This window comes from Dipodomys merriami, unplaced genomic scaffold (assembly GCF_024711535.1).
Source record: "Dipodomys merriami isolate MVZ:Mamm:240054 unplaced genomic scaffold, mDipMer1.0.p SCAF_134, whole genome shotgun sequence".
In the NCBI taxonomy this organism is placed as follows: Eukaryota; Metazoa; Chordata; class Mammalia; order Rodentia; family Heteromyidae; genus Dipodomys; species Dipodomys merriami.
The window spans coordinates 3,466,008-3,482,196 of NW_027202649.1; the positions used below are offsets into that span (position 1 = coordinate 3,466,008).

A 16,189-nucleotide genomic window follows, 5' to 3' on the forward strand; every position below is an offset into this window, starting at 1 on the left:
CAACTGGAAAGTCTTAGAAATGTCCCAACTCTGGAAACCAGGAAATCAAAACCTTTTTTTTTTTTTTTTTTTTTTTGCCAGTCTTGGGGCTTGAACTCAGGGCCTGGGCACTGTCCCTGAGCTTCTTTTGCTCAAGGCTAACACTATGCCACTTCAGCCACAGTACTACTTCCAGCTTTTTCTGTTTACTGAGGAATCGAACCCAGGGCTTCATGCGTACTAGGCAAGCACTCAACCACTAAGCTACATTCTCAGCCCAGGAAGCCCAAACTTTGAGAAAAGGCCTTTGTAACAAGTCTGTCAGTAACGAAACCAGAAGACTGCAAAGAAACTTGAGGATGAGGTGGGGTGTTCTATCTTTGACTGTCTGGCATAACTGGATCTAAAATTCACCAGTCTGATTATTTTCTAGCTCAGTTTAGAAATGTACAGATCCAGTGCCACACAAGATGGAGAGATGAAAAATGAAGTTGCTCTTGGAAGAATGAAGTTGCTCTTGGGTCTAACCTAAGTCCCTGTGCATTCACACCATTTTTCCTTTCTTATACTCAACTCAAGGGCTGGGCTGTAGCAGTACAGATAGGTGTTCAGCTCCAGCTCAAGCATGTTTTGTTCCCTGTAAGATATTCAGGTAATCTGTTACCAGAAAAAGCCTTCCACTTTTTGTGCTGTGTGTGTACCTTTCCTGATAACTCAGAACAAATTCAAGGTTATCCCTATAATAGCACCATTCACTCCCTTGAATTCCCAGGGGATTCCTTGAGTGCAGAAGGGGTTGAGTTACAGCTCAGGTGCTGGCAAGTAGGCCACCCAAAAGGAGGTCTAGAAAGGAAATGTCACCGCAGGGTACTAGTGGCTCACAACTGTAATTCTGGCTACTCAGGAGGCTGAGATCTGAGGATTGTGGTTTGAAACCAGCCCAGCCCGAAAAGTCTAAGAGATTATTAATTACAGAAAATGCTGAAGGCTCAAATGACAAAACACTATCACTGAACAACAGAAGGTCAAGTCCTGAGTTCAAGCTTTAGGACTAGCGTGCATCCGTGCGCGCATCCAGGCCTGGCCCAGAATTTCCCAGCTCCCAGACTAAAGACCTTTTCATGAGAGAAGAAAAAGTTGGCTCTGAGAAAGAGCTGTTACCTCTGGAGAGGAAACAGCACCATGGCAGTGGAGAGCTGCATTTGAACTGAAGTAGGGTCAGTGACTCTGGTTGCCTTTGTTTTGCACTCCTTTGTAAAATCTCACACAAAATAATTCAGGGGCCATTTATTAAGTGAATGAGAAATGGCAAGATGATGGCAGGATGTTACCCACCCCTGCACCACAGGTTCCTCACTTGAAATGGGAGCGGGGAGGAAGAGGGAGAATTAACCTTACTCTTTCTTGCAAAGGTTACATGAGATAAGAAACATGAAAGCACTTTTTTCCTGGTCGGTCGTGGGGATTGAACTCTGGGCCTGGGTGCTATTCCTCAGCTCTTCAGCTCAAGGCTAGTGCTCTACCATTTGAGCTACAGCACCACTTCCAGTTTTCTGGTGGTTAATTGGAGGTAAGAGTCTTATGGACTTTCTAGACCAGGCTGGCTTTGAACCATGATCCTCAGATCTCAGCCTCCTGAGTAGCTAGGATTACAGGCATGAGCTACCGGTGCCTGCTGAAAGCACTCTTGAAATGAAGGGAACTGAATAAAGTGGTAGCATACTCATCGAGTTTGGGAGTAGTCACCGGGGAGGAAGGAACACAAGGGGTACAGGAAGGACTTAAGTGGACAAAAGATTAGGGGGATACACTGATAGGACTGTGAGCATGAGCACATCAGTCTCAGGCCATGCAAATTGTGTTGGGGGTAGCCAGCAGCCATAGTTGCTGGAATCCATGCTGTTTCTTTGAACATGGTGCATGACTAACTGCATGGCTAGAAGCATGGCAAGCATTTCCTCTTGCCAATGATAATAAAAGATAGTTTGCATTTACGGACTCATTTGTATGGGCAGCCACTGTGTTTACACACCTTCTCAATGATCACAATATAAATACAAGGTAGGAATTATCATAAGCATTATAAAGACACTAAGCCCTCAAAAGCTCAGGTAAGTTGTTTAAGTTAAGGCAGCTAAGGGAGCCAGAGATAGCACAGGACATCAGGGAACCTGAACCATGTGCTACCAGCTGACAAGCACTGGAAGCACATGGCAAAAAGATCACACATACAGGTCTTTTAAAAATACATATATTTGGGGCTGGGAAGGTGGCTCAGTGGTAGAGTGCTTACCTTTCATGCATGACGCCCTGGGTTCAATTCCTTAGCACCACATAAGCAGTAAAAGCAGAAAGTGGCATTGTAGCTCAAATGGTAGAGCACTAGCCTTGAGCTGAAGAGCTGAGGGACAGTACCCAGGCTCAGAGTTCAGGCCCATGACCGACAAAAACAAGAAACAACCAAAAACATATATTTGCTGGTTCATGCCTGTTATCCAAGCTGTTTAGGAGGCAGAGTCCTGAACATCCAGGTTCAAAGCTAGCCCAGGCAAGAAAGTCCATGAAACTCTTACCTCCAATTAACCGTCAAATAACACTTGAAGTAGAGCTGTGGCTCAAGTGGAAGGGTGCTAGTCTTAAGCAAAAAGCAAAGAGACAGTGCCCAGGCTAAGTTCAAACCCCAGGACTGGCATATGCACACTCATGTACACACATACACACACATATACAAAACTCATTTCAAAACTTTTATCTTGTCCCAGCATTTCTTCCACAGAACCCATGTTTCTAGATAATGCCATAGGAAACAAAGGATAGTTTTCTTCAACTTAAGCAAGCAACAAGAGTTCTACAGCACTAGTTATAAGGTGCTGAGTTTGCCAATGACCTTTAAATGGAAAATAAAGAGCAAGAGGTAAGATGCCCCCACCTTTCCTGAAAGGTCTTCCGATGATCAGGAAGGATTCTATTACTCTACTGTCCCCATCTTTTCTTGAAATTGTTCAGTCTCTATTGAGCATCAAAAGCCCTAAGGAATTATAAATACTATGATATTTATGAACTGCCTGAAGGTTAACATTTCTAGGGAATTTTATTTCCAGTTTGGAAAGAAGTTTGAACCAAATAAAAGTCAGCTCTGCAAACAAGATAAACCAAAGGTCTGCAGAATCATCCTGACCACATGATTTCCTCAGAGGCCTCAGCAGTACTTGAGCAGAGTAGGTAAGAGAAGCATGATTTTCTTTCCAGAGAGAGCCACAGGTGGATTTCTCAAGACTCTCCCCAACTGCATCTGAGGCCAGATTCTGCCCCACATACCCACAGGTAGGGGGAGCAGTCACCTGTGCTCTTGGGATTTTCCTCAGTCCCTTCTCTTGTTGTTGGTACAGCTGTTTCTACAGCCAGAGCCTAGCTGCTTCCTGGCTTCTAATAAGAACCTTGCTTAAGTGGAGAATCCTTTGTTATTCAGCCGCCCACCAGAGACCAGAGAAGACAAGACAAGCCTGCACCCACTACCAGTGACACCTTTCAGGTCCAGGTCAAAGAGGACCACTCACAAGGTCAGGAAGGTGGGGGCAATCGAGTTATAAGAACCCTCCCAATCCACTACACCATTTATCAATGTAAGTTAAGAGTTTTCATACTCTGGGGACAGATGCATGCCTCAATTGCTAAAACTGCAAGACTTCTCCTTTAAGACCTGATTTCCTGGGCAGGACCATGTACAAGCTTCCTGTTGCTCCAGTTTCTCTCCTGGCTCTCCCTTTCCCTCCCTCCCAATGCTAATGTGCGCTATTTTAACGGCTGCCCCAGTTCTGCTGTCTCTGGGATCACCTAAAGGTGGAGGAATCAAAAGAAGTAACCAGGTAAAGGGAACCTCCCACCTAGGTGGGGCCTCCAGTCTAGGGGGAGAAAAGTGATGTAGCCAGGAGTCTGGTGAGCACCACCGTGGTTCCATCCCTACCAGTCAGTTCCCAGTTGACTCAATGAATTTACTACATGGAATTTATTATAAATAGTCTTAAGAGTTAACAGAGTCCGACATTTCTGTGCTGCAGGTATCATAGTCTTCACTCACAAAGACACGGGTATATTCTGTCTACCTTATCTGACTCTCTCAACTAAAAATCAATATACAATTTACCAACTGCTAATCTAAGGTATGAGTCAGTGTCTCCTGGAGAATATTCTGGACCAGGTTAAAGTCTAGGAGCTCTGGTTTTTAACTTCTTTAAAACCTCTTTTTTGGACAAGGCCCCTGCAGTTCTATGACTGGGTGATAGGAATCATAGGTTATTTGGTTAAATACTTTTCTGGGTGTGTCTGTAAGGGTGTTTCCAGAAAAATTACCACCAGGATTAGTATTCCATACAAAGCACACTGCCCTCCCCAAAGTAGGTAGGCTAAGTGAGATTTCATTCTTCCTCTGGTGCTTGAACTCCGAGACTAGACTTCTCCTACCCTTGAAATAAGAAAAATGCTATTATCAATCCTAATCAGGCTTTCACTCGGACTGTGGTTAATATTTCGCTGGCTTTCCTATCACACATTGTGGGATTTCTCAGCCTCCATAATCACGTGTGTTAATTCCTTACAATCAACTACAACACATTTATATACATGCATGGAGTTTTGTTTCTTTTCTTTTTCTTTGTGGTGGTACTCTGGCTTGAACTCAGGTGCCTCTCATGGTCTTCACTACGCTTTTTCTCTCCCAGCTGGTGATCTACCACTTGAGTCATATCTTAGTCGGGAGTTTGTTTCTTTAAGAATTCTGACTAATATCTTTATACATTAAAACACCAAACAATAACATGTGAAAGACTGGCAATATCAAGGGTTGGTGAGAGTGCAGAACTGTAAAGTAACTCACATAATTTGGGAGAAGGTCAAGTTAGTTCCATATAAAACCATCATACCTAGCCTATGACCGAAGCAATTTCTCATCTATATATTTATCGCCACCCCCTTCAATGAAAACACATGTTTACAAGTAGACATTTACGAGACTGTTTATCATGGCTTTATTTATAGCAAGCAAAAATTGGCAACAGCCCAAATGTCCATTAACAGGGTGGACAAAGAAACTGGTACATTCATAGAATATAAAATCAATCAGCAGTAAAAGGCAATGAGCTAGGGACATGTGCAACATGGATGAACATTAAATGCATACCAAATGGACACAAAGAACACACTGCAGGATTCCAATTAGAGGAAGTCCTTGGAAAGGCAAAACAAATAGACTGTAGGAAAAATCAGAAAAGAGTCTCTAGGAGCTGGGATCGGAAGCACAAATTGACTAAGGAGGTGACGTGAGAACTTCCTAAGGTGATGAAAATGTTCTATATCTAGGCGATTGTTTAGATTATATATATGCATGTCTATGTGATATTCATCAAACAAAAACTTCAGAAGAGAGGCTTCACTGAACATCCTCACCAAGAAAAAACAACCTGGAAACAAATATTGAACTGCTGAAGCTTTTAAAGATAGCTGAGTTGAAACACACAAACTCTCTTGACTTTTGCGAATACTGGAAATTTTCTTAATGAAACACTGGACTGTGTCAAGATGTGAGCTTGTTGTGAAGACGTGGGCAGAAAGTAGGTGCTAGCTAATGTAAAAACAGTTGTCAGAGAGATCACACTTCGAATCCTTACATACACTGAAGTACCTTTCTTCTACTCAAAGCCATATAGATGCCTTGCTTTTTGCATTTCTTTTATCCTTAGGGGACCATAGATGAAATTTCACCATCTTCTAGATTCTTGGGGTAACATATAGGAAAACTGGGTTCAATGTGATTTATTTTTCTTTGTAAATGATTTACTTGTTTGGCACGAGAACCTGATATTTCTCTTCATTCTAAATGTTCAGAAATATCACCAGGATATGCTTAGAGATGACTTTTACCTTTCAGTATGCAGACTCAGGTCTTCTTCCTCTTTAGAGACATTTTATGTTTTGATATTTCTCCTAATGCTGTCATGATTGTTACCAATTATTTCTAGCTTTTCTTCTACTAGTATATAGTACAACTGTGCTTGCTTGCTCTTTGAAGTTAAGGATGGATTTGGGATTTGCTTTTAGCCAATTAAATGTGAGCAGAAGCCAGTGCTGTGAGTCACCAGGCTACACTTGCAATGCTGCAAGTGATTAGGGAAGCAAGTGGTGAGAAAAAGCTTTTGTTAGTTTGGATTCCTGAGTGACAACTGTCAAGAGTAGGCAGTCACCCCTGTAACATGGGGAAAATGCACTGAGTTAAGCTCTTGAGCTTTGGGGTGTTATTACTACATTATAACCTAGTCCTAGACTATCTTTGTCTGATACCTTCCCTCTAACTTTTTCTTCCTCTGGTACCCCAGCTCCTTATATTTCAAGTATCTCTTCTCCATAGCTTCTCTTAGCATTCTGTGTGTGTGTGTGTGCGTGTGTGCAAGCATGCGTACACACACACATTGATCCTGGGGCCTGAGTGCTATCCCTTAGCTTTTTCATTCAAGGCTACTACTTGAATCAAAGCTCCACTTCCAGCTCTTTACTGCTTAATTGGAGATAAGTCTCAGACTTTCCTGCCTGGGCTAGCTTTGAATTGCAACCCTCAGACCTCAGCCTCTTGAGTAGGTAGAATTATAGGCATCAGCCACCAGCACCTACCTGGCTCTGGAGTAACTCTCTCTGGGCCCTGCCTGCCTGCCTGTCCTCTGCTTAACTCAAAAGAAGTAAATAGGGCTGGGAAGGTGGCTCCGTGGTAGAGCGCTTGCCTTGCATGCCTGAGCCCTGGGTTTGATTCCTCAGCACCACATAAGCAAAAAGAAAAAAGCCGGAAGTAGCGCTGTGGCTCAAGTGGTAGAGCGCTAGCCTTGAGCTGAAGAGCTGAGGGACAGCGCCCAGGCCCAGAGTTCAGGCCCCAGGACCGGACCCAAAAAGAAAAAAAAAAAGAAGTAAATAGTTGGCATTGGGAATCAAAGAGATAGACATGTGTTCTAGCCACTATCATCTCAAAATTTCATCTGCTTCAGTGTTCTGCTTTTTCAGTATACATACTTCCTTGGAGCAACAATAATTCACATTTTTAATGTCTGTGTTCCATATTGATAATCTAACATACTGTGTTTAGTTATTTTCTTCCTTTGGGGGTTGGGATTCCAAATTTTTATCTACTATGCAGAATCTTTCAGGAGCAATCTCCATTCTCTATAAACAAACTAGATTCCACCCCCGACCTATTTTTGCTGTTTGTGGATCCTGTACTGCCTGGTCTGAAAGAATCGATCCTGACTCCAGGAGCCAATCCTGGAGTCAGAAAAACAAAACAAAAAAAGTATTGTCATTCTAGTAGACTTGCACATGTTATGTAGTAGAGTAGTATCTGTGTAGTGCTCTGTCTAGCCTAGAAATGCTTTAAAGCCCAAAGATGAATTCACAAATGGGTACGGTCATATAAAATGTGGGGTGACCCTCTTACTGGCTGCATCAATACTGCTTGAATCAGTGAGCCTTGATGGTAAATCTGTTTATTCAGGGAAATTTCCAGTATCTTCACATAAAAAGTGAAAAACTATCTCTGGACTCTAAAATGCCATCACTTGTAAGAAGCACCATTATGAACCTTCATTATGAACCTTAGAGAAAGGAGGGAAATACCTACTAATAATAACTTTAAGATGTGATTGTGTGCAGCACATCCTATTTTGTGTTAGTTTGTGTGCCAGTCCAGGGCCTGGGCAAGGTCCCTGAGCTTTTGTGCTCAATCTTGGTGCTCTACAACTTGAGCCACAGTCCCATTTCTGGCTTTTTTAGTGGCTAATTAATTGGAGATAAGAAGGCACATGGACTTTTCCTGCCTAGGCTGGCTTCAAACCATGATCCTCAAGATCACAGCCTCCTGAGTAGTTAGGATTACAGGTATGAGCCACCAGTGCCCATTTGCATCCAGATTTTTGAGCTGTTAAATTCTAAGATGCGTATGGCTTAGAACCAATGAATATATGAAAAACACATACTTGGGGCTGGGAAGGTGGCTCAGTGGTAGAGTGCTTGCCTTGCATGCCAGAGGCCCTGGGTTCAATTCCTCAGCACCACATAAGCAAAAAGAAAAAAGCCAGAAGTGGCGCTATGGCTCAAGTGGTAGAGTGCTAGCCTTGAGCTGAAGAGCTGAGGGATAGCACCCAGGCCCAGAATTCAGGCCCCACGACCGGACCCAAAAAAAAAAAAAAGAAAAACACATACTTGAGCAGACTCAATCACATGCCCAATAAAGTTATTCCTGTTTATTTGCTGTAAACCAGAACAGGCTCGATGGGAGCTGCTTCAGCTGGGAACAAAGGGAAGGAATACACCCTTCATGTGCACTGAAGAGTCCCATTACTCAAACCTGCCCTGCTGCATGGCAAGTCCAGGCTGCAAGTCCAGCATTCCAGCAGTGTGAAGAACAAGAAAAGCATCTGTCAGCAGCAGGAGCTCAAGCAACTCATTGGTAATTTTCGTTTTGACATTCTAACCCATTTCTTCCAGGGACAAGGGGTTCCTTAGGAGGGAGAGAATGAGAGGTAGGGACAAGGGCAGGATGATCTGATGGCATGAGCCTAAGCAGGTTTAAGAAGATGGAAATGATTAAAAAAGAAGAAGAAGAAAAGAAAAGTGAGAGAAGGGGTGGGTTAGGAACAATGGGTGACAATGTTGTCAGACACTTTGTACTCATATACTGTTTTGTAGAATGGGAACTTCTTTGTGCAACCACTTAAAGATAATTTAAAAAATTTTAGAAAAGAAGGTGGAAGTGTGTCAATCAAGTTCCCAATGTTGATTTATAGTTCCTTGTCACCTGGCTACCATGATCAGGCAGGTTTAGGGGTTTCCAACTACCACCAAAAAGTATGTTGTAAAGTCTTCAGGGGGAACAGTTGACTTGCGTTTTGGAGGTATCTTATTTAAAGAATAGAACATCTGTTAAAGGAGAAAGACTGTATGCAAATCTCCAGCCAGAATTTCTTCTAGTTCTTAGCCATTAGGGATTACCTACAGATAGGCAATCAGGATAGACATGCGTGGCCAGAAGTGCTCAGTTATTCAGCTGGATACCACATTCTTCTCTCACCTGACCGTCCCACCTCCCACGTCAGTCCCCAACATACCACACACCTATGCTCTTTGGACCCCATAACTCACAACTCACAAGTGCTGGTGTCTGGGCCATGTCTGAGAATCCTCTTAAGAATGAGCTCAATTCCCCAGCGTATGCCATATAAAATCAGCAGCAAAGAGTAGGGCCAATGGCTAGCTCATCTCAAAAAATTAAAACAAAGTACCCAAGGCAACAATAAAAACTGGTCTCTGAGCAAAAAATGCAGTTATCAGATCTGTAATATCTGTAGACTGTTTCTTCATTACAATAGAAAGCAGTATCATTTCTCCCAGTTGGGAGGGTGGGGCAAATGCTGGAGCAGAATACCCACCTTGCAGGTTGAGCCTCATTCGTAGCAGGTTCCCCCCAAGAGAATTCCCCAAAGAAACAGGATTGGCTTAGGAATTGCCCTGCAGTACACTTGCTTCTCCACTGTATATAAAATGTATTCCAAGTCCTTGGATCTTTATTAATATAGTTAAAAAACCTAATCTTTATGTAGACCTTTTTTTTATATTGTGCACGCATGCGCACACATGCAGGTGTGTATGTCAGTTTGGAGGAACAAAGGAGCATTAGAAAAGAAAAGGGACAAAGACAACTACATAGAACTACTAGTTCATTTGTGAGTTCCCACTAGCTGATTGGAATTTTTCACTGATGAAAAAGAATATGCTTGAATACTTTATTAGATTATGTTAAGCATAGTATCTGATTCACTAGCAATTGGACAACTGCACTCATATTCAAGCAACTGCTCTTATGGAATAAAACGATTGGCCTGTATGTTACAACTAAACAAAGATTAATGTCAAAGATTAATGCCGGCCTTTATGTCTCTGGAGGTCCACAGCTCCCACTATATACAATCCCAGGTTGCAGAGCACATGCTGCAATATTAATTTCACAGAAACTATCAGCTCAAGCTTGGGCCCTGGCACACAGCAACACTGCAGGTTTGGCTTTGTGCTTGGATCTAGACTGGCCTCTTCTACATCAGAGCAACCTCTGCACAGTTGTACCTCCAACACTGAAGTAGAGGCAAGAACTCAGATGACACAGTCCTGTAGGACACAACTGTGGCCTGAAATGGCATCTAAAAAAGAAGAAGAAGAAGAAGCCAAAAAAAGAGTAGTCTGGAGTTGCTTTCAAAGCTCAACAGCAGGGCAGCGATCAACCTATCAAAGGGAACTATGCGGAAGCAAAAAGGCCCCCATGCTTCAGCCTTGCTTTTCTGTCACCTACAACTAAGATGATCACTGAGAAAAAAATGCAAAGACCCTATAGAGCTACAAGGTACTGACTCAAAGGTCCAAAGGAATTTCCTGGAGACTCTCTGTACACAAAGCACAAAGAAGAAGGATCATGAACTCTATGCTCCCAAAATAGTGCATAGGCTCTACTAAGGTGAAGTATACTGCTTTATTGCTTTCCCCCCACTCTGGCTCAGATGACATGAATCTAGTAGGTAAAAATGGGAGCAAGGAGGGTGGAAAGCTAACATGGAAGCAGGACCCTGAGGTCACCTTGAAAGTTTTTAAATGATCCAAGGTCAAGGGATTCTGAATGATAAGTAATCTGCTCAGAAAGCACAATGTTTGTGATATGAGTGACATCAATTAAGCATTTGTCAGTAGACAAAACATTAAGCCAAAGTAGCCTCTGTACTGGACCTTACAAGCACATGCTTATGAAGTAAGAGAACTACATATGCTTGAAATGTCTTCCCCGCATTCACACGAAGACTAGTTTTACATTGATTTTGATATTTCCCTATTTCAAGTCAGCACATAAACTTCTCAGAATATTGGCTTAAAGAACATAAATATCAACAAATGCCACTTACTGAAATGCATGGAAACAATTTAAAACATAAGTATCCAGATAGAACACTATGGCACACAAATGAGTTCAGAATTCTAGTGTTCAAGTGCTGTCTCTCTGGTCATGAATAATAAAGCCAAAGGACAGTCACTCACTTCACCATCCTGACCTTCCATTTTGTCCTCTGTAAAACAGGAATATTTTTTACCAACCTAACCATGAAATTAGACCATGTGTATACATAGCTAAACCAATGTGTGATAGGCAGAATAAAGCCCTCCTTCCAAACTGTCCATATCCCAATATCCAAAATCTATACATGTCTCCTTACATAGAAAAAAGGACTATGCAGATAAATTAAAAAAATTTTTTTGGTCGGTCGTGGGGCCTGAACGCTGGGCCTGGGCGCTGTCCCTCAGCTCTTCAGCTGAAGGCTAGCGCTCTACCACTTGAGAGTCAGCCCAGCCCCACTTCCGGCTTTTTCTGCTTGTGTGGTGCTGAAGAATCAAACCCAGGGCCTCATGCATGTAAGGTAAGCACTCTACCACTGAGCCACCTTCCCAACCCCAATTAAAACTCTTAAAACGGGAGGAGAATCTCTCTCTCTCTCTTGTATCCACCTACTTACCTATCTACCTAGCATCTAGAATGGTCTCAGGTTGTGATCCTCCCAATCTTAGCTTCCCGAGTAGCTAGATTTACGCATATGGACCACTGTACCTATTTTAGGCTTTTTATCTCCAAAATGTAAGAAAACATATGTGCTGTTGAATTTGTGGTCATTTTTTACAGCAACAATAGAAAAAACTAACACAAAGTGTTACAGGAAATACAATTATTCTTTCAAAGGACCAGAGTTAAAAAGGAGGAATAGTTGAGGTTCCTCGGTCCTGTTAATAATTATGAACCAAGGTATCTTGGTCAGTTTGGGCTGCAGATAGATTGTTTTAAAAACATTTTCATCTTACAGCCTGGAGGTAGAGAAGTCTAAGACCAAAATGCAGGCAAATGTGGTATCTTCTTTCTGATTTGCAGACTGTAAGGTCCGCTCCTGGATGGCTAGCAGACTCCACTCTCCTCGCAGCAAAGTATCCACCCAGTACCTGCGTTACCTAGGCAACTGGGACACCTGGAAGAGGTCACATCTGCATCCGCTGAGGTCACATCTGAATTTGATTTGGCCACACCTTTCTCCGCCCATACCCTAAATAAGGGCTAGCCCAGGCCCAGACTTGCTCTCTCTGTTCCTCTCTGCTCTCTCTCTGCTCTTTTCTAGCTCTCTCTGCTCTCTCTCTGTTCTCTCTGCTCTTTTCTAGCTCTTTCCTCTCTTTCCCAGCTCTCTCTCATTCCCAGGCCTTTCCCAGCCACGTGGAGTGCCAACCTTGCCTGGTCCCAGCAGGTCTACTGAATAAACCTACCCCTTACCTGAATACCACGTGAGTGCTGGTGCTGTTCTTACTCGGCTATCTCTTTAAAAACCTAACACAGACAACTGCCTTCCTGCTGTGTCCTTAATCGGTGCAAAGTGCTATCATTTCTTCTTTTTTTTTTTTATCATTTCTTCTTTTGAGGGCACAATCCATTATGGGTACTCCACCATAACCAGAATATCTAAAGCCAATTACCTCCCAAAGGTCCCACTGGGGATCAAGGCTGTGACGTGAGTTAGAGGTGGGGCACAAACAGTCAATCACTCAGGGCATGCACCACTAGAAACTGTAGCTAGTAACCACATTCAGGTAGGATAAACAACTCAGTCAGTCTGTCCATTAATACTTATTCTACCTATTAAGTGATAATGAAATATGTCTAAACATTAAATATAACTTTTACTCTTGGTGAACTAATGAGCCATTAGGGAGGAGGAAACAAATAGCCAGAGAGCTTTCATTCTTTCTTGCTTTTCAAAGCCTTCAGCAGCTAACTAGTGATGCAATGAATACCAGGCTTCTTGACCTGGATCCTCCGGAGATGGACTCAGGATCAACCTCCAGAAATACTGTCAAGTTCTCAGTCACATATGTCTTTTTAGGGGTATGGGTCCACAGATTTAGATTGTCCAAAAGGTCTAGAGGCTTACAGTCCCAAAGTCCAGAACCAGTGTTATAATGAGAGGAAGATTATAGGTAGAAGATTAAAACACATTTTCCTTGACAGAAGAAGGAAGAACACTGAAACAGGTCTCTAGGGCCCTACTTTTCACAATTAAGGTCATTTAATACTTGCTAAAGCATGTAAGAGGGGCATTTACAAGATGTTCCATTAAACACATTGCCCTGTCTAAGGAATCAGTGCACATGAGCCATTCCCCACCTTACACCTATGCTCTCAATCTCACCTACACCTCTAGCCTCATTTACAATCAAGCACCCAAAGCACTGCTGTTCATCTTGCTTCTTTTCTTCCAGTCCCTCTTTAACCTATTCTAATCCTCCAAATCTCCTTCACCATTATTCATTGGTGACCTCTATATAATAGCATCCTAAATTTAATTTGGACTCAGGGCCTTGTAATTGCTAGGCAAGTGCTCTGCCATTTGAGCCACACTTACAAACCTTTAAAAAGAAAACCTTTTTTTTTTGTTATTGCCACCAAGCTATATCCCAGCCCTCACAAAACCTTTTTTGCTTTATTTCTCAAATAGTCTTGTATTTTTGGCTTAGGCTTGCCTTAGACCACTATTCTTCCACCTATGTCTCCCCCTAGCTGGGGTTACAGACAAACCACCATGCCTAAATTGCTGAGATGAAGGTTTTGCTAGTTTTTTGCCCACACTGGCCTTAAAACATGCTTCTCCCAATCGCTGCCTCCAGAGTAGCCAGGATTATAGCATGTCTGGCTAAAGTCACTCTTGAACACTCAGCAACATGTGAAAGATGACCCTTTTCCCCCGCCTGCCCACTCCCTACCAATGTCACACCTGCTTTTTGGCCTCTCTCTGATACTCGCTTAGTCAACCTATCTAGAAAATCCCCCACTCTCAACCCTCAGCTCCCACCCATCAGTTTTATTTTCCTCTTACCACTGCTGCACCTGCTGCCTGTTGCCCCCCAGAGCCTGGCATGTCTGAGGCTCTTGAAAACATGTTAGATGAATGAATATCATACTTGTGGAACTGTGGGGGAAAGGCTAGCGGTACAACTGGAGGGAGAAAACACATTAAGTCTATATCAGTCTGCTGTTTGAGTCCATTCCCTGAAGAGGCTGCCTGTTCTACCACTCAAGGTTTCAGCAACTGCCACACCCTGGTGAGGGTTAAGTAGGACAAGGGAAGCATGCTCAGAGTGGCAGTTAAGAATCCACTGTGGTCATGCTGCTTCCTGCCACCTGGGATTTTGATAAAGGGTACAGATAATCACATGTGCATGTGCCCAGACTGTGACCTCAGTGCCCCTGCCACCAGGCTGGGTTGTGGGTGTGAAGGGATCTGTTTTGGTTATCACCTGGGAAGGACTTGACAGTACTGGAGGGCAGGAAAAAGATCAGCCTCTGCCCCATTCTAAATCAAGTCACACTGGGCAGAAGAACCTGTAGTTTCTCATTCCTCCAGCAAACAATAGCAAGTGGGGCCTCTCCATCTACTGCTCCCCACCCCAGCCCACCGGAAGTGTCCCCAGTGCAGCCAGAAGAAGGGTGACCTGCGCTTTCTACCCAGGACACAGAATGGAAGGGAACCGCACAGCCATATCCTGGACAATGGAAACTTCTGAATGCTTTAGCAGCCTGATAAATTTCCTTTTTAAAACTCCCTTTTATTATGGTAATTTTCAAACAAATAAAATATAGGATTTAACAATAAAATCCCAGCCTTTTTCTCTCTTCTCTGAATGGTATCACTATAAAATTCTAGAGCCAGGCTGAAAGCTGGTATATCTGAAGCAACTGTTTAACATTTATGGGAAGACAAGTTATATGATCTTAGTCCTCAGGGAACATGGTCTTAGGAAGTTCACTGGTCTATACTCTACCCCACATCTAGGTTCCTTCCCAAAGAAAAACTCATCTAGGTCAATCAGAAGACAGTAAAAGACATTTGTCTCAGCATCATGTCAGGCAGTCCAAATGGTGAATGGGCAGATTCCAGATAGAGCATGTACACTATAAAACAATACAGTGGACCTAGTACACCTACCAGGAGCAGGCATAAGCAATGGACCACGTTATATACAGGAAAGAGGAACAGAGTTAAGTAAGAAAAACAAACAAATAAAAGAATTGGAAGTCACTTACTTAATTTAAAAATATATACACACAGGGGCTGGGAAAGTGACTCAATGGTAGACTGCTTGCCTTGCATGTCTGAAGCCCAGAAGTGGTGCTATGGCTCAGGTGGTAGAGCACTAGCCTTGAGCTGAAGAGCTGAGGGACAGCACCCAGGCCCAGAGTTTAGGCCCCATTACCAGCAAAAAAAAAAAAAAAAAAAAATGAAACGGAGAGCAGCCTGACAGAACACAATAGGATGCCATGAATAAAACAGTATTAACTCAATTCCATGTATTAGAGGGAGGTTCCAGAGGATAATGGGAATAGGAATAAAAGCTCATTGATAATAATAATAATTAAAAAAAACTGACAATTGTAAAAGAAGCCTGGCCTTGATTTCCATTTTTTTAATGCTTTTTTCCTTTTTAGAAATGTTGACAGGTTAGAGTAGCAAAACTCATAGAAGTGAAAGCGGTAAAGCAGGGATCTGATATGGTAGGGGCTTGGTAAGCCGCACAGATGGTTTATAAATCATTCCAGAAACATTGTACATTACACAATTCTGATGGCTTGTATTTTAGAAATCCCACTCTGGCCTAAGGAGTGGCTAGGAGGGCATGAAAGCTTATGGAATTGTTAAGTGTTTGCTGTGGCCATTCAGGCTATTGGTGTAAGAATGGAAAGAAGCAGGCCTCACTGCCCTGCCAACCTCTGGTAAACATCAAGGTCCCCTATGCTATTGGTTCTCTGGGCTGGCTGCCTAATGGGCCATCTGGTGGACTGCAAATCCAGAAGGGACATCTGGTCGACCTGACTCTGAACAATTATTTACCCTGATTACCAAGTGTTTTTAGCATCTCCTAATAATTGTGGTAGGCCCTGGCAGAAAAACAGATTTTAAAAAATCTTTAAAGGCTTTACTCTCTTGGACTTTGCTGATCATGGTCATACATGCCTCTAATGCCAACGTTCACTCTGGAGGCTGAAGCAGGAGGATCTCAAACTTAAGCCTTCCTGGGCTACACAGCGAGACATGTCTAAAAACAAAATATA

At 42.9% G+C, this 16,189-nt stretch overlaps 1 long non-coding RNA gene across 1 annotated transcript; it reads left to right on the plus strand.

Annotated features, from left to right (window-relative positions):
* The first annotated feature begins 3,746 nt into the window (after positions 1-3,746).
* On the plus strand, positions 3,747-12,352 carry LOC138825112 (uncharacterized). Its single transcript, XR_011371343.1, has 3 exons — positions 3,747-3,845; positions 8,274-8,461; positions 11,969-12,352. It is a non-coding gene; the product is annotated as an uncharacterized lncRNA (long non-coding RNA).
* Positions 12,353-16,189: the final 3,837 nt, after the last annotated feature.